This window comes from Lissotriton helveticus, chromosome 5_1 (assembly GCF_964261635.1).
Source record: "Lissotriton helveticus chromosome 5_1, aLisHel1.1, whole genome shotgun sequence".
Lineage (NCBI taxonomy): Eukaryota > Metazoa > Chordata > Amphibia > Caudata > Salamandridae > Lissotriton > Lissotriton helveticus.
In genome coordinates this window covers 1,068,040,713-1,068,067,182 of record NC_136065.1, presented here as the reverse complement: position 1 = coordinate 1,068,067,182, position 26,470 = coordinate 1,068,040,713, and the positions used below count along the sequence as shown (strand labels likewise).

At 45.6% G+C, this 26,470-nt stretch overlaps 1 protein-coding gene across 1 annotated transcript in view; it reads right to left on the bottom strand.

The window, feature by feature from the left end:
* The window catches only part of LOC144755113 (uncharacterized), a 197,020-nt gene that overhangs the window by 65,634 nt on the left and 104,916 nt on the right, over positions 1-26,470 (bottom strand). The gene's annotated exons all lie outside the window — the stretch shown is intronic.

The following is a 26,470-nucleotide window of genomic DNA, read 5'->3' as shown; positions in this document are numbered from 1 at the left end:
ACCCACCTCCGAACCTAAACCGCCCCCTAACAACCTCAGCACCTGGAACCCAATCACCACTGAAGACACCATCCGCCTAATGAACTCCATCCATTCTGGCTCGCCAAAAGACCCCTGTCCCCACCACATCTTCAACAAAGCAGACTCCATCATCACACCCCATCTCCGTGATGTCATCAACTGCTCCTTCAACTCCGCTACCTTCCCAGAAAGCTGGAAACACACCGAACTCAGCGCCCTACTGAAAAAACCCACAGCAGACCCCTCTGAACTTAAAAACTACCGCCCCATATCCCTCCTCCCATTCCCTGCCAAAGTCATTGAGAAAGCCATCAATAGCCAGCTCGCCCCCTTCCTTGAATCCAACAACTCCCTCGACCCCTCGCAGTCCGGCTTTCGAGCCAAACACAGCACCGAAACCGCCCTCATTGCAGCGACAGACGACATCCGAACACTATTGGACAACGGAGAAACAGTGGCCCTCATCCTACTCGACCTCTCCTCCGCCTGCGACACTGTCTGTCACAGCACCCTCATAGAATGCCTCAGCAACATCGGCATACATGGAAAAGCCTTGGACTGGACCATCTCATTCCTCGCCGGGAGAACCCAGAGAGTCCGACTTCCCCCATTCAAATCAGAGACCACCGAAATCATCTGCGGAGTACCACAAGGATCATCACTCAGTCCCACACTCTTCAACATTTACATGAGTCCACTCGCATCCATCGCACGTCAACACAACCTTAACATCATCTCCTATGCTGACGACACCCAGCTGATCCTTTCCCTTACCAAAGACCCTAACACCGCCAAAACCAATCTTCACGAAGGCATGAAAGAGGTAGCCGAATGGATGAAAAACAGCCGCCTAAAACTTAACTCAGACAAAACGGAGGTCCTCATCCTAGGATCATCCCCCTCTGCTTGGGACGACTCATGGTGGCCTTCGGCTCTGGGCACAGCTCCCAAACCCACAGACCACGCACGTAACCTTGGCTTCATCCTTGACTCCTCACTCTCGATGACCAGACAAGTCAACGCCGTCTCATCCTCCTGCTTCAACGTACTTTGTATGCTCAAAAAAATCTTCCGTTGGATCCCCTCCGAGACAAGAAAGACTGTCACCCACGCACTGGTCACCAGTCGACTGGACTATGGAAACACCCTCTACGCCAGAGTCACAGCCAAATTACAGAAAAAACTCCAACGCATCCAAAACGCATCAGCGAGACTCATTTTGGACATCCCACGCCAAGATCACATCACCGGTCACCTGAAAGACCTCCACTGGCTTCCCGTCAACAAGAGAATAATATTCCGTCTCCTCACCCACGCACACAAGGCCCTCTACAAACTAGGACTCGAATGCCTCAACACTCGACTATCCTTCTACACACCAACTAAGATCCTCCAATCAAGCCCTCGCTGCAGTTCCGCGCATCCAAAGATCCACCATGGGAGGAAGATCCTTCTCCTACTTGGCGGCCAAGACCTGGAACTCACTCCCCATTCACCTCCGCCTTACACAGAACCACATCTCCTTCAGAAAAGAACTTAAAACCTGGCTATTTGATAAATAATGAACCCCCTCCCCAAGCGCCTTGAGACCCTCTGGGTGAGTAGTGCGCTATATAAATTCCGGAACTTGAACTTGAACTTGATTTCTACCTCGGAGATTAAACAGTTTTTACTACAAATGTTACAGATTTCTGCCATTTATTCATCATAAATTGATGCACACTACACTATGGACTATAAGCCCTAAGCCTGTGGTTCTGAAGATTCTGGATTCACGTAATTGTTCTGGACTCGAGATTTAAAACTTCATCGAAACATGACGAATTTGGTATCAAAAGACCGAGAATGACGAGCACACCATATACATATATTTTCAGCATATTCGAGCGACGATTTCACCTCGAAATCGTCATTTGCGTTCTAAACCCTTGGCTTCCATTTATGTGTTGCCCTTTACATAGGCCTTAATCCAGCTGAATTCAATTCCACAAGGACACATACTCCTTAATCGACTTTTCTATGACCTGTGCAAGTTGGAACCATTGCCCCAGGCCGAACTCGTTAGGTCAGTTCCCCTCCCAGTGGCCGAACAAGATAGCATCAAGGCTCAACAAGCCATAAAACCATTTCAGCGCGCACACCTGCCGTATCTTGCTCCCATCTGTCTCTACTCTTTTTGCTTCACTTACTTTATGGTGGGGAGGTGCCTGTTTCATTAGGGGTCCACCGATATCTGATGAAATGTTGGGTCTTGCCGGGTGATTTGTTGTGGGCAGCATGACGTGAAATATGTACATGTCATCATGACTCTGCTTTTCCTTTGTAAACCAAAACCTGTAAATGATATATTGCAAATTCGAAGAATGTTTGCCTGACCTGAAGCCGAATATTCTGTATAAAGAGAGAAGCCTGACTTTGTAAATTCGAGCAGTCTCCTGAGAATATACTTCCCCGTGTGTTGTACTTCTAGGACACTTGTTACCTTGGTTGCAGCGAATAAATCGATCTTTGACTTCACCTAGAAGACTCTGAGTTTCTGTGGTCTGGATCAGGAAGAACCCGAGGTCTCTGGGTGTACCCTGACACCGCTGGTTACCGGTTCTGTGCCGGTTCTTAAAAACCCAGTACCTCAGCTGGCGCCCAACGTTTGGGGCGATTCCAGTGGTACCAGTCAGCCAGAGGTTCGTGAGGAGCTTCGTGTGAAAATTCCGGAGGACGGCCAACCACCTCATCGACCCCTGCATGTCGACGTGGTCCGAAGGTTTTTGCTGCGAGGTTCCCCGCTTCCCGACGGCTACAAGGACTGCTGCCCTGGCTATCGCCATGATTTGGACCCTTGAAATTTGGTAGAGCGAAACACTAAGACGAGTCTTCTGGTGACGTCATCGATATCTCAGTTAAGTATAAGTGGAGCGTCTCCCAGTCCTTAGTTGGTCTTAGTCTTGGGTATCCTTTGGGATAATTGTTGGTACTTGCAAGCACCAAAACCGAAGGACTCGTGTATCCACGAGAAATATCGTAATCGATAATCCTTTGAAGTTTGGAACTAGACTAGAGAGCGAAGATGCCTAGTCTTAGACTTGGAAATTTGTTTTGTCTTGGTTGCAATAATAGGGACTCCCGATTGGAGGACTCATGTCCGGTTCCTCCGGTTGGAACTCCAACTTACGAGTTATATGTCAAACACGGAGTAGGCCCCATCACATACAATGAAGTGTGGATCAAATACACAAAGAAAGATGGTGTTTTAAAATGGCCCCAATATGGTAGCTTTGATACCGAAATCTTAGATAACCTTGAAGTTAAACTGTTCAAAAAGAAAGCCCGGCCGGCGATATTTGACTCTTTTCGCCTATGGCGTAAGGAGGCCAAACAAAAAGAAATCAAATTAGCTAAGAAAAATAAGAGAGAAGGGGGAATTTCAGTAATGCAAGCTGCTATGCAGTTTAAAGACAATGAAGAAGAGCAGATGAGTGAGCAGTTGCACAGGCAACGTAAAATTGCAATAGATAAATGTTATCCAGTTTTGACGTCTCTTCAGCAAGTGATGAAAAAGGGTTCAGCAGATCAGGTCGTTTTACCCCTTTTCTAGGTTTGCCCGGCGTTAGCCGCTTCTCACCCAACTCACGATTTACCAAATAAAGAGGCAGGCGCTGGAGATTGGAAGGCAGGAAACAGGAGTTTATTTCCGACGGAACGGAACACGTCAAATCAGACAACAGGGTATCTTCTCGAGGTGCTCTAACAAGTTTCTCTACGGCTCCGTCTTTTATACACAGGTTTATGATGTACAAACATTCTTTATTGTAATAAAGACACTTTGAAGTACGAAAAAGGCATGTTTGGAATCCCAGCTTCAGGCCTATTCCCATACCGGTCGTTCTGATGTTGTTTTCCCCTCCCAAATGTAACATGTGATTGTAATCTGCAGCCGGACGTCCTAACAGGACACGAGGGCAAGGGGGGGTGGTCAGATCTAAGGTTGGGCAGGCGATAAGATCACGTTTCGCTATGCGGGGCCGGAGGGGGTACATCCACGAGACCTAGTTTTATGATATGGGACTGGGTCGAGAGGCCAGGTGTAGCCGGGGGGGGATCATCAGAAGAGAGGAAGGGTGTTCCTGGGAGGAATGCAGGGGTGTCGGTCAGATCTAGGGGTGTGAAGGCCTTGATTAATCACTGCTCCTCTGATGTGAGGCGAGGTCCTACTGTAGGAAGCAATAAACTGCATCTGTTGGGCTAGGTGATGGCCTGGGATCAGGCCTGGCAATCGGGCAGGGAGGAAGAGGTTACCAAAAGGGCCCGTTCTGTGGGTAGGATGAAAGAGCGAGGGGGCAGGGGTTCAGCACGGAGACAAGGTCGTGTTTAGCGGTGCGTTTATGGCCCGAACAGGAGAGACCGGGGGCTGTCGGGGCGCGGGGTGCTTGCGGGGCTGGAGAGAGAGAGAGAGAGAGAGCGAGAGAGAGAGAGAGAGAGAGATGATGGCTATCGGCAATGGGCAGAGAGGTCATGACACAAAGATGGCTACTATCTATGTTCGTGATGGAGCCTAAAAGGGAACAAGATGGCGGGGCCACTGTTTCGTGACTTTCTTTACCTTCAACAGTAGCGAGGGTGAACACAAATGAACGCCGCTTATGTACATATACATTTTGTCATTTTCCACAGTCGCCGCTTTTTACATAAGATAGATCATTTCCGTGTTTATCATGCATATAGTCGTGTGTAGTCAATGAAATAGCGTTTGTCAATATTGGTAGACTTACATATAACCGTGTGTAGTTGATGCGACATACGAGGTGGAATACATATAAATTTACATTTGTCGTACTTAAAAGTGACCGATGAAACATTTTACAGGCAAAAGTGGTTGTGGGAGGAATTTAGTCCAATACAAGCAATTAGTCAAGGGGCGTAGAAAGTTCCGAAAAAAGGGGGGGGGTCTTCGCCTCAGTGTCCTTTTAGTAGCGAGTCATCACTGGTAGGTTCTGGTAGTTCGTTTTCTTCCGTTGGCGCTGTTGAGCACTGGCGGTGGAGCTATAGGTCCAGCTCGGGTCCTTCTTTACACGTCGCAGGGTGTGATCTGTCCTTTGCCGTTAGGCCACAGTCCTGTTTCCTAGCTAATCTCTCTTAAGGGTGCCTTATGCTGGGCACCTGCATTTCTTTCTCGGAGTCAGAATCCACGTGGAAAGGATAGAAGGGGTTTTGTCGGATAATCGAGGGAGGAGAGGGCGGAGTGGGACCGGATCTTTGAGACGGACCAAGGGAGCAAAAGGGTGATGCGCAGGCAGGTCCATCAATCGGGCTCAAAAGGGCGGGGACTTCCGGCACGCGTGGGTCAACAAGCAGAGGGCTTCAAGGCAGCCCTCCATTCCTTCGTTTTCTGCGTTTGAGAGTGGTGCATCGTCCCGCGTCCCGTTGCTCTGCGGCTCCATCTTAGGTCGAGGTCACACGCGCCTCACGATCTGTGGCCAGGTTATGCGTCACGTCCAGCCCTCTCCTCCGGTGACTGTGTATCCTTGAATGGGTACAAAACAGGTTTTAGCGCACTGGCAAGAGAAGGCATTTATACATTTCAATTCCGTCCCAGATCTAGGTAGCTGGGGTACGTTTCATCGGTCACGGTCAGAAGTTATCACTGTGGAGTATGTATACAGGCATGTCTACTGAGTTTGAACTAAGTCTATTTGGCGTTCATTCATGTCGCATGTGGCTTTCTGACCCTAGCCCTGGCAGTCTTTTATCATCATGAGAGAGGGGTAGAGGCTAAACACTCTTTTCTCGGGGAGCAACAGTTAAGCAGGGTCATCAGTTATACCTCGAGTTTACGGAGCTGGGGTCAAGCGGGAGGAACGGGGACGTTTTGGACATCCGTACTTGGGTGCGGAGGGGTGGGACAATCTGGGCCTAGGAGATTGTGTTTCTAACGAGCTGAGAGCAGAAGGCTACTGACGTATAGTCCTCCTGTAAAAAGGGCCAGATTAGGGGGACATCAGTCGTCTTACCTGTCCTTTCCTTTATAGCCAATTCGAGTTCTATCATTTTTACAGAAAAGGAGAGGTAGTAACATGGCAAATTACAATTGTTTTAGTTTCTGGCAATTTGTCGATCACCTTTGTGTTCGAAAAACCAATTAGGCTCGTGCCGGCGGGGCACAACATTACCACACAGAGGAAGAGGGAGCAGGGGTCGTTCGCATTTTAAATGAACTATTCGGTACACGTACAACATGAAGGGAAAGGACGAGAGAGAAACGTGTACAAAAATAGGCCATTTTGGTGCGCACAAAACACAAAACAGTAGGGGTCATATTATATAGAAACACAACGCAAATCCAGATACTACGTACACATGAATTCAGGCGAGGGGGGGGGGGTACATGCATTTACATACAGAACTCAAGACAAAACATAGAACAGTACTTGGCCAAAGACATTTCCTCCTGCATGCTGCGCATCCTTAGTTTCCTATTTAATTCGCCTGGCTGTCTTTTGTTGTTCGTCTCTGTTGCAAATACTTATACTTTCGTCAATTGTTCGGGAACTATCCTGGTCGGGCTAGTACTTACGGTGGGATCTTTGAATCATTTTTAGCGAACGGGTATCCAGGCTGAGGCAACGGAGGGTGTTAGTTGGGGAACAATGGGCAACTTCGAGTTTCATGGCGTAAGAATCTACTCGTAGGTGCACGTCATTCTTGGTTGCATTATTCGGGGGCCGGTTGGAGTCATATTTTTGTCATACTGCAATAACCCGCCAAGTTTTCTGCTTCAGGCCACCCCTCCAGTCGCTGGGTTCAGAGAGAGAGAGACGGTCGTTTCTAAGTAAGGGAGTGTTATATCTATGTTTGCTCGTCGTGTATAGGCACCAGGTTCATACCCCCCTTTTCCCCATTCCATTGGTCGTTCGATCATCCCTCAAGTCGTACAAAAACATCTCTCTTCTCAAACCAACGCGTGCAACGTATATCCAGCCGAGTCATACACAACCGGTTATACACGCGCGCATTCATATCACCCAAAATCGTCATGTCCTCAGGGGCAGTCCCCATGGATAATGTATCATTTGTCCTCGCGGAACCATGGCGTGTTGCTTAGGTCTTTTCCATACTTTAGTCGACCTTCCGATGTGACCTGCAGAAAGAAGGGGAAAAAGAAGGGGTGGGGGCAGCGTTTTAAGACACATTCGCGCGCATAAACCCAAAAGGCTTTTTACTTACTACGTATTTCGACCTATCTCCGCAGGATGCAGTCCCTTCCATCTCGGCGTTTTAAGCCCAGAGGGACTGGTGGTGCGGGAGGCATAATCATTTATGGACTGCACATTGCATAGATCGCCCATGTGTGGTATTGCGGATCTTGTGTGGGGGGGGGGGGTCGAAACAAAAGGGCAATCAGGGTAAAGTGGGCGAACTCGTGTTCTTCTTCGAGGAGTCAGGGTGGTCTACAGTGGTACCGGGTCTGGTTTAGGGGCATCTGAAACAATTTCCCTGAGATATGTGGCATACAAAGTAAAACAGAACACCGGGACCTTTATCGATTGCCTTAGGTTGCACAAAAGTAAAAAAACACACGCAACAAACTTGGATCATTCACATTTTAAATATTTCTGGGTACTTTGCTTTTTAACCTTTCAGTAATCGACTTGCTTTATTTCGCCTGTATTTTACGTAGATCGGAAACAAGGGCTATGTATTCGAACTTACCAATCCAAAAGCTACGACTATATTTGTTTGTCACAAAATCTTTATTTAAAAAATGTTGACGTACAAATGCAGGCCTACAACCACGTGGGCCAGCCACGGAGCAGACTGGAACTGTACATGAGGGCATATTTATCTGCGGAAAACATAACTGAGTCGGTGGTTGTTTTATTTCATCAAGGTACGATAAGTGCAATAAAATCATATCGAAAATTCATTGTGGGTAAGTACCATCAGTGTCAAAAAGATTCGAACCTTCAATAATACTGTACTCAATGATGCGTCAGAACTTAATATCAAATTCATTGTTCGAATGTTCAAGCAATACTCATCCCCTCCCGCCATGTGCTTCAAAACTGCATACATATCTCACGATATCAAGTCTGAGCATCCGGAACACAACGGGAAATTGCGAGTTTCGTTTGTACCGGCGCCATTTTGGGTGGGGTCAGGCAGGTCCAAGTATAGTCAAAATGTCTCTACCAACTCGTGGTTGGACCAGAACCTCTTTTCGGCAGTCCAGAAGTTTCGTTAAGGGGCAACAGAAGGGACCGGTGACATGAACCATCAATCAAAGAAAAGGGAGGGGCAACAATCTTTCCTACCGGGTCGTACTGATGTTCCACCGGAACTGATAAAATCGGTAGTCTGCAGTATCTTGGGTCATTCAAAACTGAGGCTGGCGCCAGCATGAGGGCGCCGACGTCTCGTGGCTACGTCTTGGTCGTTCTGCGGGCAATCATGGCAGTCATTTCCCATCGGGGGGCGGTCGGGGGCCCGCGGAGGTCGAGGGCCCTCCGCAACTCTCGTAGAATCTTCAAAGCTGAGGAGAACGTTTCTGAACGGAGGACTCGTTTTTCTAGCTGGCCAGCGACCAGGCCATCCTTGCACGCCAGGTTCGTTCCTGCAAGGTCGACCACCATTTTTAGGAGTTCTGCAGCTACCGGCAGTCACTGGGTCAAATGAGCAGACGGACTCCGGCCTGTTGGGTGGGGCGTTGTAGCACCGCCACAGTGGACGAGACCCTGCTGGGTGTGTGGAGCGTCCCTATACTGCAAGAGTGGACGAACCCTTTGCCGGGTGTGTGGAGCGTCCCTGCACCGCAAGAGTGGACGAACCCTTTGCCGGGTGTGTGGAGCGTTGGGGGTGCAGCTGAGGGGCCTCCACCTGGGGAGGCGGGAGAGGCTCGTCCGCGCCGCCTCTCCCTCCCAGTGCACCCCACGGCGTCTCGCTGACATTTGTTATGGCCGGCCCAGGCGACGAAGAAGAGGGGGGGGGTCGGAGGCATATGCAAGACATCCCCCCCCCCCGTGGCCTGCAAGGCGCCGGGAGCAGAAGGGAATGGGAGGACCAGTTCATTCCGGGCCGGGCCCATGCCTTCTCCGGCCGATGGCGGCCGGCCGCTCTTTGCCACGGCCCCAGGAACGGGTCCCTTGGTTCATCCTGGGGACAGGCCTTGGCGCGTGGTGTCGCCTCCGGACTATTCGCGTAATGGTTCTCCACCCCAGGCCGCCGCCGATGGCTTTTGTAGACTTTCTGACGCCCAAAAACCTACTAGAAAGTATCCCAAGGTAGCCCAGCATTGCTACTTTGGGGAAGGAGGGACAGGAACGGCGTCAAGCAGACGGCGAAATGCATTGTGGGTTTGTTGTTGCAGCCGTTTGCCGTGTAAATAGTTGTTTAATATATTTTTGTTCAAATAAAAATGTTTTAACTTCTTACTTTGCTATTGTGTTGTATATTTCTAATATTTGCCTAGGGTTTGTCGTTAATTGGGCGGGGTGGTCGGTGATGCCGAGCTGTCTCGCAGTCATCATGGCGTTGAGTTCGGCTTTCCTCACTAGTTTCATATTTCCTGAGGGGTTGTTCCTAATGCTTCCATTTCAGTGAGGTTGAAAAGAGATTTCATAAGCGGCCTACTGATTTTACTTGATTCTTTTTGTTTTTCCTAATGATTTTCATGTTCTTTTTATTTGCTAGCACGATACAGCGGCTAATCCGCATTTTCTTTATATTTGTCCTTTTTATTAGGGGTGTCCTCCGGTGGAGCCAGATGGTCTACCTCTAATAAATGGTCCGGGCTGAACCAACTACTGAACAATGGGGAGAAGATAGGCATGACGGGTTACAACGGGGACAAAAGTCAGCACTACCTATCCTTCACTACTTTGCGGAGACTAGGTAGAATATTTCTATTCTACAGTATTCGCAAATAGGGAATACCCAAAGAGAGAACCAATTCCAAACAGTCAAGTTCGGACAAACAATCAATCAATCAAATGAGGAATAAAATAGGCGCGACGGGTTACAACGGGGGCAAAAGCCTGCGCTACCTACCCTTCACTATCTGCAAAGAGAGAGATCTTCCTGTTCCTCTCTGTTTGTAGGCAGAGAAGATCCTGTCCAAGAACCAATTCCGAACGATCAAGGTCCGGTCAAACAATCAATCAGTGGGGGATAAAAATAGGCACGACGGATTACAACGGGGGCAAAAGCCTGCGTTACCTATCCTTCACTATCTGCAAAGACTAAACAGAGTATGGCGGCTCTGTGCTTGTTTGCAAATAGAGAATGATCCAAAGAGAACCAATTCCAAAACAATAAATGCTTGGATAACAATCAATCAAATGGAGAGGGAAGTAGGCGCGACGGGTTACAACGGGGGCAAAAGCCTGCGCTACCCACCCTTCACTATCTGCAAAGGGAGAATACTCCTATCCTTCCCCGTTTGTAGACAGAGAATCTCTCAGGACAAAACCATCAAAATGCGTAATACTAGTATTTTCCAATGACAATCAAACAATCAATTCGCAATTTGTCGTGTTTACACGACCTTACCCGGACCGTATGGACAGTTTCTCGTCTTCCGTTTCCAGCGCCCGATCGTCCTCTATTCTCCGTAATTGCTGTGGCACTCCTGATGGTTCCCAGTCAGGACCGTAGATCACTCGAGAGAGGTCTGTTCGGAACCAGTGAAGTTCGGATGATCGGCTGCCAGACAAGGGTCTATCAGGCAGGAGCTCTTCCCGATCGTTGCAGTCGTTCACTCTGTCGTTGGGACCTCTCTCACTGGATCCACGTGTCGCTGATGGGCCCCACGTTTGGGACGCCAATTGATGAAAAAGGGTTCAGGCAGATCAGGTCGTTTTACCCCTTTTCTAGGTTTGCCCGGCGTTAGCCGCTTCTCACCCAACTCACGATTTACCAAATAAAGAGGCAGGCGCTGGAGATTGGAAGGCAGGAAACAGGAGTTTATTTCCGACGGAACGGAACACGTCAAATCAGACAACAGGGTATCTTCTCGAGGTGCTCTAACAAGTTTCTCTACGGCTCCGTCTTTTATACACAGGTTTATGATGTACAAACATTCTTTATTGTAATAAAGACACTTTGAAGTACGAAAAAGGCATGTTTGGAATCCCAGCTTCAGGCCTATTCCCATACCGGTCGTTCTGATGTTGTTTTCCCCTCCCAAATGTAACATGTGATTGTAATCTGCAGCCGGACGTCCTAACAGGACACGAGGGCAAGGGGGGGTGGTCAGATCTAAGGTTGGGCAGGCGATAAGATCACGTTTCGCTATGCGGGGCCGGAGGGGGTACATCCACGAGACCTAGTTTTATGATATGGGACTGGGTCGAGAGGCCAGGTGTAGCCGGGGGGGTCATCAGAAGAGAGGAAGGGTGTTCCTGGGAGGAATGCAGGGGTGTCGGTCAGATCTAGGGGTGTGAAGGCCTTGATTAATCACCGCTCCTCTGATGTGAGGCGAGGTCCTACTGTAGGAAGCAATAAACTGCATCTGTTGGGCTAGGTGATGGCCTGGGATCAGGCCGGGCAATCGGGCAGGGAGGAAGAGGTTACCAAAAGGGCCCGTTCTATGGGTAGGATGAAAGAGCGAGGGGGCAGGGGTTCAGCACGGAGACAAGGTCATGTTTAGCGGTGCGTTTATGGCCCGAACAGGAGAGACCGGGGGTTGTCGGGGCGCGGGGTGCTTGCGGGGCTGGAGAGAGAGAGAGAGAGAGAGCGAGAGAGAGAGAGAGAGAGAGATGATGGCTATCGGCAATGGGCAGAGAGGTCATGACACAAAGATGGCTACTATCTATGTTCGTGATGGAGCCTAAAAGGGAACAAGATGGCGGGGCCACTGTTTCGTGACTTTCTTTACCTTCAACAGTGGCGAGGGTGAACACAAATGAACGCCGCTTATGTACATATACATTTTGTCATTTTCCACACAAGAGGCAGCAAAAGAGCGTGAAAAGGATCCATTAATGTCGCATTTATTAAGTTCACCACCCCCCTATGCGCAAAATGCCACGGCACCCCCGCAACCTTTAGTTGTGCAACCTGCGCCTCCTATTCTTCCTATTCAGCACTCACCAGCTGTTCTCCAGCTGGCTCCTGTCCCTATGGTGCAGCCTCCTCAAGGCCCACCAATCACACCTTTTTCACCTGTGCTTTCCACAATTTTGCCTACTGTACTTTCTACTTCTCCTAATGCTCCCTCTACGATTTTGTCTAGTGCTCCTTCTGTCTCTCCTGATGCCTCCTCTGATATTGTCTCTGCCCCTGCCTTATCTCACCCCGTTTTTCCACCCGTTCTTCCCTCAGTTTCACCTTCCATTCGGCAGAAAATGGCCAGCACTGTCACTAACCTTTTCTCACCTCTTTTCGGGTCGCCTACTACGACCCCTAAAATGGAACGAAGACAGTTGCGAAGTCGACTGCCTGACTATCAAGAGAAAGACTCATTGAATCGTTTAGCACGGAAATGGGTTATGGACACCGTAAAGTATGATGTAGAGTCTGTCATGGAAGTCTTCCATCAATGGGAAGCACCGACGCAGAGATATGTTTTTGAACCAATGTGTGTTTTCCGATGCGAGGATTTGGAAGACAATGATCTGGAATGCAACCCGCAAGAATTGAGTCGTGTACGGTTTAAGTTTGGGGAGGGCATGATTGTAGGTCCAGATGTAGAGCAAACGGTTGAAATATTGTTATCATATCGGAGTAAGGAGAGCAGTTCTGGATCACAATCTGAGCCTAGTGCGTCTAGTAGGAAAAAGGCGCGACAATACCCCATGAGAGAAGTCCCCCCACAATGGAGAGAGGGCGACACAACTGTTAACCCACCTATTCTGCCACACTTTTAGCGTGTATGGGTACATGTACCATGGAAGCGAGCTGAAGTTTTAGCACTTAAACAGACATTACCTGATCCGCGTAAAAATCCTGCAGGATATTACAAAGAGTTGTCACAGACTGCTGGATCATGTATAATGAATTTAGCCGATATCGATATGTTATTTGGGAATGTTGTTCCACAGCCTTTATGGGGTAAAATTCGTCATACAGATCATGATCAGGAATTAGGTGACTCATGGGCTAATATTGCTGCTGCAGATGCCCGACAAGTTGGTGGTGCTAAGCCTGAGCCTTTGATAGCAGAACTCCCTGGTAGAATAGTTGATTACATGAAAACGATAATGCCTGCAATACGTGTAAATTGGGATAAGTTATACGCATGCAAGCAAAAGAAAGAGGAAACTGTCTCAGATTTCTTCACCAGGTTTGAAGAAACATTTGTCGACCACAGCGGTCAAGATATGACCACAGAAGGTGGTCAGAGATTGTTTGTCAATAAATTCGTGCACAATCTGCTTCCAGAATTGTGTAAAAAGTTAAAGGATTCGGAAAGCTCTTGGGCTGTGTCATCTTCAGCCCAAAAAATTGAAAAGGGAGGTCTCCTCACAATCCGTTAGGGGACGAGGAGAAAAACAAATGTGACAACTGACAAGTAGTCCCTAGCTGGCCTATAGATCAGGCAGAGAGGGAGGTTCCTCAGTTAGATTGACAAAGGGGTGAGGGGGAGGGAGGGGGAAGCCAATTGGCCAGCAGATGCCATAACCACATGAAAAATAAATCACAAATAATGAGGGAAAATTTTAAAAACACAATTCAAACCACAAAGTGTATGTACTTGTACAAATTTTTAATTCACGATATACAAAAGTTAATATATAATAACAGTTTAAAAAAACATAAAAATGTACTTGTAAATGTACATGGGTACAAAAGAATAATTTAAAAACACAAGAACACAAGTTGTCGACGCAGCGTTTCGGTTTCTATGATTTTGACCTTCATCAGGACAGGGTTTCTTTGGAAAGAGAAGACAGGATCCTCTCTATTCGGTTCTGTATATGTGTTGTTGCATCCAATCTTGTGGAGGCACGTTCCCTTGGATGATGTGGTAGTTCTTTACAGTTCCTCGAATGCATTCCTCGAATGCATCCATCTGATCATCCTGAGCAACGTTTAATATCGACACGTATACCAGGAATACCAAATTCATTTAAGGGCTCCTACAGAGACTATCTAATTGATGAAGGTAGCCACCACAGAGTTAGCACTTGAACCATCTTTTTGGTGAACAGAACTAAAGGATACACCAATAAGACTAACTGTAAAGAACTACCACATCATCCAAGGGAACGTGCCTCCACAAGATTGGATGCAACAACACATATACAGAACCGAATAGAGAGGATCCTGTCTTCTCTTTCCAAAGAAACCCTGTCCTGATGAAGGTCAAAATCATAGAAACCGAAACGCTGCGTCGACAACTTGTGTTCTTGTGTTTTTAAATTATTCTTTTGTACCCATGTACATTTACAAGTACATTTTTATGTTTTTTTAAACTGTTATTATATATTAACTTTTGTATATCGTGAATTAAAAATTTGTACAAGTACATACACTTTGTGGTTTGAATTGTGTTTTTAAAATTTTCCCTCATTATTTGTGATTTATTTTTCATGTGGTTATGGCATCTGCTGGCCAATTGGCTTCCCCCTCCCTCCCCCTCACCCCTTTGTCAATCTAACTGAGGAACCTCCCTCTCTGCCTGATCTATAGGCCAGCTAGGGACTACTTGTCACTCATCTTCAGCCCAGATATTGGCTACTGCACAATATTATGAAAATAGAGACAAGGACGAGAAAGATAGAGTAGAAAAGAAAACTAAGGAGTTGAAAACGAAGGTTTTGCTACAGCAAGCATATCCGCCACGTGGTGGTGGTAATCAAAATAATAATGGTCAGAATAACTATCAGAATAATTTTCAGCACCCTCAACAGTATCAGAGGAACTCGCAAAGAGTCGAGTACACTCAGCCACGTGTCCCTGTAGGCCCCAACCAGTGTTCGTATTGCAAGGAAGAAGGTCATTTCAAGTATAGTTGTCCTATTTTGTTACAGCGTGCAAATGGTGTTTCTGGTGTAAGAGGTCGTGGTGTTCAGCAAGCGCCTAGAGGTAGAGGACGTGGAAACGTCCCCCAGAACGCTCGTCCCCTTCCACCACAAAATTCTATGAATAGGTTCGATCAGCAGAACAACGCCTCTGACAGGACATCTCAATACTACGTTGATGATTACTATACAGAAAATGAGTATTTGGAGGGTAATGATTGCTAGGACAGCCAAAGACAAAGAGAGGGAGTTGTTTCAGTTCCAGTGATTACATCAGGTGTGTCAGAGCCTTTTCTATTGGATACTGGTGCTACAAAGAGTTCTATTATGCACTCCAAACTCCCTGGCGCACCTTTGTCTGGCGAAATGAACGTTTCTGTAGGTTTTTCTGGCGCCCCAGTTAGAAATCCGATTTCTGACCCTTTGTCTCTTTCTGTTGGTCCTTGCGAATTCGAAGCACCCCTCATTCTGACAACAGGTTGTGGTGAAAACTTGCTAGGATTGGATTTGTTAAAAAGATTGTATGCGACTTTGTACTGTTCTCCTTCAGGAGTACAGCTTACTTTAGGCAAGAAAGTGGTTTCTCCCATGTATTTGTCGAGGGATAAACTTCCAGCAGAATTGTCGTTTCTTCCAGATATACTTTGGGCCGCTGGTCCTAATGATGTAGGCCTTTTAGAAATTCCACCATATGTTGTAACATTGAAAGCCAACGTTAAAATGCCACGAATTCCCCAATACAAAATCTCGAGTGAAGGTGAAAAAGCTTTGCTAGCGATCGTTTACGAATTGATTGAAAAGGATGTGATTGAAGAAACACGAGGCAACGTTTGCAATAGTCCAGTTCTGCCCGTTTTAAAACGAACTGACCCTTCTCAGCCGCCTGTGTACAGATTCGTGATTGATCTTCGAGAGGTGAATAAAATAGTTGTGCCACAATTCCCAGTTGTACCCGACATTACCACATTATTGACTATGATTCCAGCTTCTGCCTCTTGGTTTTCGGTGATTGATCTGAAGAATGCTTTCTTCAGCATCCCGATTGCTGAGGAGAGCAGGGATATTTTTTCCTTCAGTTTAGGAGGTCGCAGCTTCCGCTTTAAACGCGCTCCTCAGGGCTACTGTGAAAGTCCATCAATATACAGTCAAGCTCTAAAAACACAGCTTGATACGATTGTTTTACCTAAAGGTGCTGCTCTTGTACAGTACGTGGATGATTTGCTCATTGCTGCAGACACTGAGGAAATTTGTAAAAAGGCAACGCTGTCATTATCGCGTCATCTGTGTGAACTTCATCACAAGGTGTCACTTTCCAAGCTGCAATATTGCCGACAAGAAGTGACCTACTTAGGTCACCTCTTATCGAAGGAGGGAAGGAAACTGACCCCAGAAAGAATTCAGGCAATAGCGAAATTGAATGTGCCAAGAACACAGAGAGAAGTGCGTGCTTTCTTGGGCATTACATCGTACTGTAGACAGTGGATTCCAAATTTTTCGTTATTAGCCAAACCCTTGGTGGCATTAACGTGCAAAAATACACCCAATCCCATTCCTTGGTCTGAAGAGTGTCAGAAAAGTTTTCTCGAATTGCGCACAGCATTGTGTTCGGCTCCTGTGTTAGGTACCCCCAATTACAGTAAGCCTTTCACATTATATGTCCACGAGAAAGAGGGCTGTGCATTGTCTGTGTTGACTCAGTTGTTTGGAGGTAGGCAGCGTCCATGTGCCTATTTTTCGTCGACCTTGGATCTGGTAGCTAAAGCATTGCCAAGTTGTTTAAGAGCCACAGCAGCAGTAGCTGTTTCTATTCGACAGTCTGCTGGTCTAGTAATGAATAATACACTAGTCGTGATGGTCCCACATGCAGTAGACACGTTGTTAAATAGAACCAAGACACAGCACTTAACTAGTGCTCGACTGTCCAGTTACGAATTGACGTTACTAGCGAGTCATGTGCACATAAAAAGGTGCAGTACCTTAAACCTAGCTACGTTGTTGCCAATTGCAGAGGAATCAGATGTTTCAGAACAGCACGATTGTTTTCTCAGAACAGAGGAAGAGACGAAAGGGAGAGTAGATCTATCCGATACTCCTCTTGCTGAATGTGATGGTACATTATGGGTGGATGGTTCATGCTTTAAGCTCCCGAGTGGTGACACGACTGCAGCATATGCTGTCACGACTTTGCATTCAGTTGTTGAAGCTGCACGTGTCCCACATAATTCGGCTCAAGCAGCAGAATTAATTGCACTCACAAGAGCATGTGCATTGTCCAAAGGAATGAAAGTGACTATCTACACTGATAGTCAGTATGCATTTGGAGTGGCTCACAGTTTTGGGCGATTGTGGCGAGAACGTGGGTTCCTGACGTCGCATGGAGCTAAGATTCAGCATGGTCAGTTGGTGAATGAGCTTCTTGAATCACTGACCTTGCCCCTGCAAATGGCGATTGTGAAATGTAGTGCTCACAAGAAGGTGACTGATGATGTTGGTCGTGGAAATGCATTTGCTGATGAGATCGCGAAAGAAACTGCAAAGAATGTAATGAGCCGAATGTATGTTGCAGGCCCTGCAAGATGGACTGGTGATGTTGGAATGTGTGAAGACACAATAGAGAGTGTCAAGTCCATTCAAGCTGAGGCCACAGAGAAAGAGTTGAGCACGTGGAGAGAAAGTACGGGTAGAATGGATGCAAATGGTTGTTGGATTGAATTATCAGAGCATCAAAGATGGTTGTTACCCGATGCATATGTGCTTGCAGTGGTTACAATGGCTCATGGAATGGCTCATATCAGCGTAAAAGGGATTTGCGAGTTGTTGGCCCCAGTATGGAAGAATTCAGGGATTCCCAAGTGTGCAGAGAATGTTGTCAAGAATTGCATGGTATGTTTGAAACACAATCCTGGTAGGGGAACCCCAACTCCAGCTGGTCATTTTGCACCTCCTACGTATCCGTTCGAGGTTTTGCAGCTAGATTTCATCCACATGGAGAGGTGCAACAACCTAAAATACGTGCTCGTTGTTGTTTGTGCCTTCTCAAGATGGGTAGAAGCCTATCCCCTAAAAGACAATACTGCCTTGTCCACAGCAAAAGCCCTTGTGAAAGAGTACTTCCCCAGGTTCGGAATGCCTAGAATGGTCTGGTCTGATAATGGAAGTGAATTTGTGGGTCGTGTGATGAAGAGAGTGTGTGAAGGGCTAGGTATTCGGCAGAAGTTCCACGCTGCAAATCACCCCCAATCAGCTGGATTAGTAGAATGTTACAATGGCACGTTAAAACTTAAACTGGCCGAAATCCAAGCGAGCACAGGTCTTAAATGGCCTGACGCTCTACCCTTAGCACTCCTGTCCACTAGAATGACTGTGCATTCACGAGTGAAACTTAGTCCATATGAGATAGTTTTTGGCTGGCCAGCCAACATATGGGGAGTGCCTAGACCCACAAAATTTAGCAAACTGGAACACCCTATTTTGCTTAATTATCTGTATGAATTGACGGCTAAATTGCGTGTTTTGCATCAACAGGTCCACAACACCCTGCCTCCGGTCTCTGAGACTCCGGGTCACGCCATTGACCCCGGTTCCTGGATTCTTGTCCGCAACTTCCAAAGAACGAAGAACGACCAGCCCAGGTGGACCGGGCCTCACCTCGTCCTTCTTTCTACAAGAACAGCCGTTCGGGTGGAGGGGAAGACCAGCTGGGTCCACGGGATACATTGTAAAAAGATCCCTTTCCCTCCGCCCTATGACCAGTGGGTCCAGAAGGGTGCCGCTGACCCAGAACCTAAAACAGTGCCAAACGCTGCCCCCTTTAATGATTTGCATGTAACAAGAACTGACTCTGAGTGAGAAAGTGAAAACATTTTGCACAAGGCTGTGCCGCCGCCCAATCGATTGAACACTACAGAGCCTGACCTTTTGTTCCAGGATCAGACAATACCAGGAAGACAACGATATAATTTGAGACCTAGAAAAACATACTAATAAAAAGAAAACATTTTTCTTTTGCAATTTGAGACCAAGATCCATGGACTAATAAAAAGATATTTCTTTCTCCTCCCAAATACTATTTTTGAAAGTGCAGCTCTCCCATCTAAGAAACTTGCTTATTTTTGTTTTTCGAACCGCCATCCGGGTTCCGCTGCTAGGGCCGCGGTTGATTAAAGTCTTTGGGGTGCAGCTGACGACGTTAGGTCGGTAGTTCTGGTTGGTCCAAGGGAGTTGCCCTAGACTGACAGAAGCATCCCTTAGCAGAGGCAACCTCCCATCGCGGGCAGCACTTTAGAGAGGATGGAGTTTCCCGATGTGGATAAGCCTGCCAAACGAGCGAATTTTAAGCACAAATTGTGCAACGTGATGACAAGGAAAAGTTTTATAATATTGTGTATTTTTAAGCTATTCAGTGTAATGATATTTTTGATAAGTTATGTTTTACTTTCTTTTCGTGTAACATTTGCACCCACTGCATCAACTATACCTCCTCCCACTGTTTCCTCTCATTCTTTCCACCCTCTGCCTGACCACGAATCAAATAGGAGATTGGAGTTCATTAATAACTCCTTTGTTCAGTTGTTACACCAACATCAACTTGTAATGAACACAACTAACTGTTGGGTGTGCGGTCTTATGCCTCACACCACGGATAAAGGTATCCCTTATCTGGTCCTGCCATTCAGTCACAATGGTTCTGTATGGGCATATAGGACAATGTTCATATATGCACACGAAATCTACCCCCTACGTTCTGTAACAGACAATCCTAGAAAGAGTGCTCTAGTCAAGGGTATAGTAGACATGATTAAGGAAGGTATTTCTTATGAGACTATCCCGAGAGATGAGACACTAGTCTACATAGGATGGAACATGACTGGATATGGAGCTATTCTGAGTGAGAAACAGCAAGCTAAGAGATCGTCCCCGATTTGGATTGTACCCCATCAGGGTCATCTGTGTCTGCAAGGTAATGGCACAAATCCCAGGGCTCAGTTAGGGAAGAGTGTCTGTACTGAAACGTATGTTTTTGGATCTCAGACTTCCCCTGCGTTTTTAGCAGCTAAGGGTACCTATTTCATCTGCCACGATAGAGCCTATACATGGTTGCCCCCTGACTTTTCGGGCTCATGTTTTGTTTCCTTCCTGTTGCCTCCCACCTACACAGCAGCGGCAGACTACCACAGGACAAGGATAGTTAGAGGTGTTTTGAGTGAAGAAGACACTGCAGGTCAAGAATTTGGGGACTTTGCAAAGGGTTTTCTACCGTTCTGGGGATCCATGGCTAACAGCAGGAACATTAGGCAATTGACAAGGGTAGTTGAGTCCACCGTGATTGAAACTGCTGGTGCCCTTAGTAACTTGACTGCTGAGCTCCAGTCGCATCGACTTATGATCCTTCAGAACAGGGTCGCTTTAGATGTCATACTTGCAGACCGAGGTGGGGTATGCAGATTGATCCAATCGAGTTGCTGCGTTTTCATCCCAGATAACGCTCCAACAGTGTACCAGGCCATCTCCAAACTACATAAGATTTCCGAATCTATTCATGTGGATAAAGGAGATTGGTCGTTAATGGGATGGTTCTGGGAACTGATATCTGCCTGGGGATGGAAAATTCTAATGGTCATTGGGATGGTCTTAGCCATTCTTTTCCTGTTCTGTCTATGCATACAGTGTGCACCTGCAATATGTGGCCTTTGCGTCACATCATGTGTAAGGAAGCATGTATCAAGAGATGAACTGAGTACTAGAATGATGTTACAGCAACATCTCAATGACTTTAGGAATATAGATCTGGACTCAGATTAACATGAGGATAGATTAATTGCCTATGTAAGGGCAAAAGGAGGGTTTGTGGTTCTGAAGATTCTGGATTCACGTAATTGTTCTGGACTCGAGATTTAAAACTTCATCGAAACATGACGAATTTGGTATCAAAAGACCAAGAATGACGAGCACACCATATACATATATTTTCAGCATATTCGAGCGACGATTTCACCTCGAAATCGTCATTTGCGTTCTAAACCCTTGGCTTCCATTTATGTGTTGCCCTTTACATAGGCCTTAATCCAGCTGAATTCAATTCCACAAGGACACATACTCCTTAATCGACTTTTCTATGACCTGTGCAAGTTGGAACCATTGCCCCAGGCCGAACTCGTTAGGTCAGTTCCCCTCCCAGTGGCCGAACAAGATAGCATCAAGGCTCAACAAGCCATAAAACCATTTCAGCGCGCACACCTGTCGTATCTTGCTCCCATCTGTCTCTACTCTTTTTGCTTCACTTACTTTATGGTGGGGAGGTGCCTGTTTTATTAGGGGTCCACCGATATCTGATGAAATGTTGGGCCTTGCCGGGTGATTTGTTGTGGCAGCATGACGTGAAATATGTACATGTCATCATGACTCTGCTTTTCCTTTGTAAACCAAAACCTGTAAATGGTATATTGCAAATTCGAAGAATGTTTGCCTGAAGCCGAATATTCTGTATAAAGAGAGAAGCCTGACTTTGTAAATTCGAGCAGTCTCCTGAGAATATACTTCCCCGTGTGTTGTACTTCTAGGACACTTGTTACCTTGGTTGCAGCCAATAAATCGATCTTTGACTTCACCTAGAAGACTCTGAGTTTCTGTGGTCTGGATCAGGAAGAACCCGAGGTCTCTGGGTGTACCCTGACACCGCTGGGTTACCGGTTCTGTACCAGTTCTTAAAAACCCAGTACCTCACACTCTTTTGCACTGTGCACATCACACCCAAAACAATATCGCTCAATTGAACCCGGACACACACCAGTTGCAGATCTTTCCAAACATCTAACACTTTAATGAACAAACCAACGGCACAGTAAGATTTCTTTACTATTTGAGAATTCATTTATTTGTCCTTTTTTCATGCTTACCTTATTAGGTGTTTTTGTCAAAAACTATGGATAGGAAAGTAAAGATTTGGAAGTAAAGCAAGTTGCTCTAAAACTTCCCTTTTAAACTTTCTTTTGTGTGTGAACCATGTTTTGATGAATTCACAATAAAAAATTACTGCAATATTTTATTGCATAATATAGTATGAACAGTGCTATGACTATGATCTGTGGCAAGTCCCAAATTAGAAAGTAATGTGTGTAGTCATACAACATTGAAACCAACATAGTATAACCAAACTTTTACATATTTTATTTTATAGTACATGGCATAGAGAAGAGTACAATGTCTAAGATCGGTGACAAGTATCCCGCCCTACATATTCTGACTGGAATTAAAAGAGTAATTTCTTCAAAGCGAAGGATGACGAAGTAGACAAAAAAAGTAACTAATTCTGACTGAAAGGTTTCTATCAAAAAGTCATTTTAACAATTTCCTTTAACTAATAAGACACAAGCCCTCTCCCCCTCCCCTAACCCGTAGGAACCCACATTTCTACATAAGAAAGACAAAACTACAGGTATATGAAAAATAACAGTTACATGGTAAAAGACACAAAAAAGAAATTAGTAACTGCAATAAAAATGCCTTTGAAATACAAAACAGAAGGCAATAGCAAAGCGGTCTTCCAACAACAAATAGACTCTTACAAGAACAAGAAAAGGCTTGCCTAAATGTACACATATAATAAGCAGGTTCTTGCATGAATGTTGATGAGCAGTAGGGGAGCATAGCAATGAGGCAGGCACAGAGTGCTTGACTGGAATATTATGTTTGGAGGAACTGGGGAAAAACAATACTATTGGGAAAACAATCTGTGAATAGAGGTAACTACAGAAAACTTGCATTACATATTACACCGTACAATACTCAACCACTAGATAGAAGTATTCAGGCTGCACGCATTTAAAGATTTTGGGATAGGTTTATTTAAAAAAAAAATAGCAGACACTAAGCAGTAACCAATGTTGCTGCAAAGCATTGTGTTAGGGGGAGTGCACAGCGCAGAACCATATTTACGAAACATGGCCTGCTATCACTCTCTTCCCCGGCTTGTCACACAAACAGGGTGCGTAGCACTATACACACACCTGTGCACCATATTGTAAAACTATATGTAGGTTTTGTACTGGAAGGATACCTGAGTTACAGACATTTTGGAATACCTAGATTTAGCCCAGATTTGTAAAAGGACTTTGATAAAGGTAAATAACCAAGCATGATTTACAGATTAGAGAATCAGAATGGGCAGAACTGCATCCTAAGAATGCCTAAATATCTCCAATCTGTGTCAAACCTTGACCAGTCATCTTCACTGAAAAGCTCCCTTAGCGGCGCTTATTGAAAAATATCACTAAAGATACCTTCCCCTTTAAGACTAAGGGCCTCATTTAGAGTTTGGCAGACAGTGTATCCTGTGGCACAAATGTGGTGATGTACCCTGCCCGTCAAACTGACCGTCTGCCCACTTTTTTTGAGTCGGTGGACCGTCATGTTTTTCCCGGCAATTCCACCGCTGGCTGTGGCAGCTAAAACGTTACACTTACTGCCTAACGGAGGACTCAGACTGACACTGTAACTACATCAGACCGTCCACCCTTTTTACAGTGGATAGTCTGATGAACTTTTTTTCTCTTTGAGACAGTCAGGACAAGCCTGGAGGTGCTGAACAGAAAAAAAGCAAAACGTAAAATCACAAGAGCAACCTGGGAGAAAACTCCCAGGGTGTCAGAGTCATTGGTATTTTTTTTTTGTTTGTTTTTACAAAAAAGTTTGCTCAGCAGCTGCATTAAATGTGGCATCCGCTCAGTAAATTTTTAGTGCCATCAGAGGAGCCATCATGGCACTGGCTCATTTAAAAGCACTGAGATCTCTGCCACACCGGCGGAGAGCTCTAGATATGGTGGGCGGTAGTTAACCATGGTGGCAAAGGACATGACCTGTACCACTCTGGCGGATGGTGGGAAGCCCATCAAACTCTAAATGAGGCCCTAAGAATTTGATACTGTCAGAGTTTGGTCCTTTGGAAACTTCAAACAAAGAACACAGTAACAAAATTTGATTTGTCGAAATGAACATACACTATAGCCAAATGAATGTTGCACCTCCTAGCAGACTGTTCCCTGACCCAACACCAAGGCCATGACAAAGGCTAGTTACAGCTTCTTGCTGAAATATATAGACAACACTCTTCTTTACACTTTCGACTTTGATACTAATAAATCAGGCTCAATCAGCTTTAAAGGCTTGTGTACACGCTCCAGTTCATAAATTCAATTTTTTCAAACACTCTTTATCGAAATCAATTATATTGTTTACTTAATCATCAGGGAAAAAGGTAGGAGCAAAGAGGGAAACAAATAACTAGGACGCCCTCCACTCAATAAGTCAACAAACTACTATTGTCCTAGTGTTCAAGGCAATTACCATACCATATAAAGATCTGCAGGCATCGCTGGTTGTACATAAATTACAACATACCTCTCTTCTTACAATAAATCTAGAGTAGGGGATGTCTCAGTCTGCTGCCACTGTTAAAAATAGCCCAACTCTGATAGACAGACTTAAACAAATACAAAACCCACATTCACCTAGTGTAACAACAGAAAAAAGGTGAGAAAGCGAGATAGCACCTCACGGGCACACCACCAATGGGGCCCCTGGCTGGTACTCACCAGGATGGCCCTGTTATCATCATTGGTGCCATCAAGCTATAACGGAAACGTGTCCTAAACCCAAAGAAAAGACAGTGAGTGGTGCAGTGACCACAAATTATATGTAACACAACATACAACATTCAACAATTAACATATAATATATTCTGCAACTGGGACAATTTCTTTAATGGTGTTCCTTCTTGTTGCATACGGTACATATATGAACAATAAAAAAGGAAGATGTGAATACTACCAATCGATTCACACCCTACTTACAGCCGACATGTTTCATTGCCTTGGTATCTATCAGGCAATTTCCTCAGGGCAAACCACTTTCAATGCCACTGCAAAGGACACTGGGCTTTGCGCGCCTTCAATGAACCTTGCCTCTCATACCAGCCAAGAGGATTTAAAAAGGATAACAGCCCCCATTGGTGAGCTTGGTCCAGTCTCCCTTCGTTACTGTTGCAACAGAGGAGAACAGTCCGGTGTGCACTCAGCCCTTAATCATCAGCACAAGCTACGTCATCCATATGAACTAAAAACAAGGAGGAATGTGCATCAATGATCTTAAAATTAAATTTTGCAGCCGAACCACTGTGAAGCCATATTTTAAAAATCAGAAAAAACCCAGCTAGCTACCCAAATACCATTAAGAACTAATGGGGTAACCCAGTGAACCTCAGGGTCTGGGTATCAATTGATATATACAAAAGAAAGCCCTATCTGTACCAACTTTCTAGGTAAACTAAATTTCTTTAAGGGACCCAGAGAACATAATTCAATAACCATTAAAAAGGCAAAAAGAAGTAAGACATACAACCTGGATGAAAATTACTGCACACAGCATTCAAGGTACATGAAACAATCAATGTACATGTCAATGATGGTTGCTCCAATATGTGCAGAGGAATTACATAAGTGCTAGTACAGACTTATGAAAAAGGATGTGACTGAGGATAAAAAAATAAAGAGAAATTCAAACACAGTGGGTAAGCCGCCTGCCAGCTGTCTGCGAGTCCAAATATGATCAACTTCACCAGGGGAAATTAGGAGAATTCCTTAGAGGTCCCAGGGGGGAGGTTTAGCTTGTGTCTAGATACCTAAAGGGCGTCAACATTTTAACCCTATGGATTGCGTGGTTGATCAAAACCACCAAGGAGGGTCTTCATCAGGATGTTTTGCGGGAGGAGGGAGAGCAACCTGTATGGTAAAGTTGGAACAGATTAAAACCGGGCCTGGCATGTGTTAAAACAAGGAAACAGTGCATCAGCTAGCCTTTATTCGCATGAAACAGCACCTTACGTTACGATGGAGAATTTACAGGGTGGAAAGGCCGGCAAGCCTGCTCATCCTGACAATATCTGTATATGGAATATTGTGCCTCAGTGAATCAATTATTAAATGTCAGTTAGTCAGCCAAAAAATATAAGGAGAGTAACGAAAACAACTAACATCTGTGCCCCCTAGTACGGTCGCACAAAACGTTAGTATCCTTACCTACATAAACACAGCATAAATTAACATTGTTTTGCCCGCATCCAGTATAATTTTCTGGGTGGTATTGACCTATACCCAACACGACTGACAAGGGAGTAATCACTAGTCAGACAAGCAATGTCCATATGCTTTCCGAGAAGAAAAATAGCACCGAGACTGTAATGAAACAAACAAAAAATGAAATATTCTCAGTTACTTCACACCTTTAGGAACTAAAAGGAAAGTGATCGCCATCTTCTTTCTATTCAGTCTCCTTCACATTGTCTACACACATTTTAACATGCATGGTGCTCTGGGTGGTGGGGGGGAGGGTCTCACCTGCATGTAATGAAGATGTGAAACCTGTGTTGTCACATGGTGCCTATATTCCTAAAATAAGTAGCTCCATTGGACAACAGAAATTCGGAAATGGAAGACTGATAT